A 3518-nucleotide genomic window follows, 5' to 3' on the forward strand; every position below is an offset into this window, starting at 1 on the left:
CAGAGTGGTCAGAAGATAAAGATTCTCAGAATGGATGGTGGAGGTGAGTATAACTCTTGATAACACGATTTTATATCGTATATTTAGCTTGAAATCCGTAGATATTTATAGCATTTTTCGTTTATTATGTTGATTTATTATGATATTATGCGAGTATTTGCTTTGCTTCAAGTTTTACTCTCTTATTATGACTATTTGTGAAAAGGAAAAGAAATGGAGCTAAAATGACCAATATTTATGCCTAAAAGATGAAAAAGGGGTGCTGAAGTGTTATGGAGGTGCAAAATAAGGCCCAAATGCCCAAAGAGACAGACCAGCCCACGAAAAAGCCAATGTGCGTGGCCCAAATCATTTCAGCACGTGGAGACGCACGTCTCCAACGTATCTATGCCACGTCACCAAAGTGGAGACGCCCGTCTCCAGCTCTTCCTACATTTTCTCCGTTTGAGACGCACGTCTCAAGTCGTTCAAAGGCCTTCCCTGAAGAAGTGGAGACGCACGTCTCCAAGGCCCAGTCTAAAGAAGTCCCTATTTTCACGCATTCCAACTGCAGTCCCTCGCCTATAAATAGAGCCTGCCACTTCAGTTCAAACGGGTCCGATTTCCTGCTAACGAAGTGCTGCCGAAATTGTTCCGCGCTTACTATTTTTCTTCCTGCTTTCATTTAAACAGCTCATTTTCTCATAACAATTTCTACACCGGAAATTGTTGTGAACCTTTTATAAATCTAGCCTTACGTTAGATTTATCGTTTTATTTCCTTGCTTTAAGTTTCTGTCCGTTTAATTCCGAAGAACGATCCAGCCAACCTGTGGTGGAAGTTCGGTACTTCAAGATTCAATTGCAATTTATTTTATTCAGGTTTATTATTTACCGCATTTATTTATATTATTATTGCATGATATATTATATGCCATTTAACATGCCTTTTATTATAAGCCAAATTAATTTATGCATGCTTAACTGTATTAATATGTCTGGCTAATTTACTAAGATATCGGTATGTAAAGTAAGTTAACTGTGGGGTCCGAAATAAATTGGCTTAATTATATTTTATTAATTATCACTTGTTTTTGGTTTGTAAGTCTAATTTAATTAGTAAGTCTTAAAACCAATAGAGCGAAAGTTTGAGGGTTTAAGACGGTCAAAGGTTAAAATCAATAGAGCGAAAGTTTGAGATCTTTAACTGGATAGTAGACATAGGACATTAGTTTTAAGGATGGCGAAAGCGTATTAAAACTAATTAGAACTTATTTATTTTCAAAAATTGTTTTTACACCCGAGCGGGATGGCGAAAGCGTACGTTAGGGATATTAGCATGTTCCGAGTCAACAGAGCGAAAGTTTAAGATTAGGAGATTTAAATAGATAACAACTTCATAAAACAGGCATTTTATTAATTACGTTGTTTCCAAAAAGGCTTTTCTAATATCTAATGGGATGGGGAAAGCGTACGTTACGAGTTAGGATAGTGGTCTAAATCAACAGAGCGAAAGTTTGAGAGGAGGACTTTTAATCAATTGAATTAATAAAGATTTTTAATCGAATTATGCATCAGCCAATGGACCTTCGGATCACCCAAAATTAAACGAAATACATACTGATATCAGTCAATTATTATATTTCTTTATATTCACAATCACTTTCCCTTAGGAACAATCAAATTATTAGTAGCCTTAGCTTTACATAGTAACCTTAGATAACGGTAGATCGATTCATAGTCCCTGTGGATTCGATATCTTTTAAAACTACACGACACGACTGTGCACTTGCAGTCATCAGATTAATAGACACGTAAAGTCGCGATCAAGTTTTTGGCGCCGTTGCCGGGGACTATTTAAGTCGATATCGTAACTCACTGTTACACCGTAGAGATTAGGGCAATTCTTTCCCTACTTTCTGAACGATTGTATGCCAAATACTCGTTCACAAGGAGGAGATTTAATACAACGAATTAACGAGATCGAATGTTTCATTAACGTCAAACGTCGAGCTCGCAATCTTCCCGAAGTAGCACCAATTCCGACTAATCAGGAATTGACCTTAACTGATCAAATCAATCAAATTATCCCAAAGTTAGAGATGGCTGCTATTCGTCCTCTTAGAGACTATGCCGCTCCTTCACGCGCTGAACCGCACTCAAGTATCGCACCACCTGCGATTGAGGCAAACAATTTTGAACTGAAATCTTCGTTGGTACAAGCTGTTCAACAGAATCAATTCTCTGGAAGCCCTGCAGACGATCCCAACCTCTATTTATCTGTGTTCGTGCAATATGCCGACACTGTCAAAGCTAACAACGTTAGTTCCGAAGCTATTTGATTACGTCTCTTTCCCTTCTCATTGAGAGATAGAGCTAGAGCGTGGCTTCAATCCCTACCTTCTAATTCCATAACTACGTGGGACGGATTGAAGAGAGTATTCTTAGCTAGATACTTTCCGCCTAGCAAAACTGCTATGCTAAGAGGTCAAATCAACGGATTTACCCAGAAAGATAATGAATCACTCTTCGAAGCTTGGGAACGATACAAGGACATGCTTAGACTATGCCCTCATCATGGACTTGAACCATGGCTGATCATCCATACTTTCTATGGTGGTCTCCTTTTTAACACTAAAATGACTATAGATGCCGCTGCTGGCGGAGCACTGATGGACAAACCCCATGATCAAGCATACAACCTCATAGAGAACATGGCACAAAACCATTACCAATGGGGTGGAGAACGAGCCGCTCTAAAGAAAACCCAAACCAAAGGAGGAATGTACGAAATAAGTGGTATAGACCGCGTTAACGCTAAAGTAGACGCTTTAACTCAAAAGATCGAAAACTTAACCATCACTCCTTCAGCCACCGCTGCTGCCGTAGCACCTAACTGTGAGATTTGTGGATTAACTGGACATGCAGTTGCCGAATGTCAACTCTTGACGGGAATCCCATTTGATCAAGTAAATTATGCTCAAGGAAACCCTTATTCTAACACGTACAACCCTGGATGGAAAAACCATCCGAACTTTTCGTATAAGAACAACAACGTGTTGTACGCGCCTGGAAAAGCTCCTGCTGTCCCACCTGGCTATCAAAAAGCGCCTGTAGCTGCTCAAAACGCCCCTAGGAAGTCGAATCTAGAAATCATGATGGAGAACTTTATAGCTTCCCAACAACAAACCAATAAGGACTTCCTAAATCAAAACATCCACAATAGCGAGCAACTAAAACAATTAGCAAACAAAGTAGATGCTTTAGCTACGCATAACAAAATGTTAGAAACGCAAATTTCACAAGTAGCCCAACAACAAGCACCTACTGCTGCCCCTGCTGGCACGTTTCCTGCTCAACCACAACCTAATCCTAAAGGACATGCGAACGCAATAACACTACGAAGTGGAACGAACTACGATGGACCTATCGATCCTAGAACTCAAAATGCACCCATGTCCCAACAAGAGCCAAAGGAAACCAAAAAGACATCAACCGATGATCAAACTGCTAAGACCGATGAGATCAACAACGAAGTGG

General features: G+C 39.8%; 1 non-coding gene across 1 annotated transcript; it reads right to left on the reverse strand.

The window, feature by feature from the left end:
• Positions 1-2455: 2455 nt before the first annotated feature.
• Positions 2456-2562, reverse strand: LOC131630809 (small nucleolar RNA R71). Its single transcript, XR_009292500.1, has one exon. It is a non-coding gene; the product is annotated as a small nucleolar RNA R71 (small nucleolar RNA).
• Between the last annotated feature and the right edge of the window lie 956 nt (positions 2563-3518).

Source organism: Vicia villosa, unplaced genomic scaffold (assembly GCF_029867415.1).
Source record: "Vicia villosa cultivar HV-30 ecotype Madison, WI unplaced genomic scaffold, Vvil1.0 ctg.000739F_1_1, whole genome shotgun sequence".
NCBI classification, from domain to species: domain Eukaryota; kingdom Viridiplantae; phylum Streptophyta; class Magnoliopsida; order Fabales; family Fabaceae; genus Vicia; species Vicia villosa.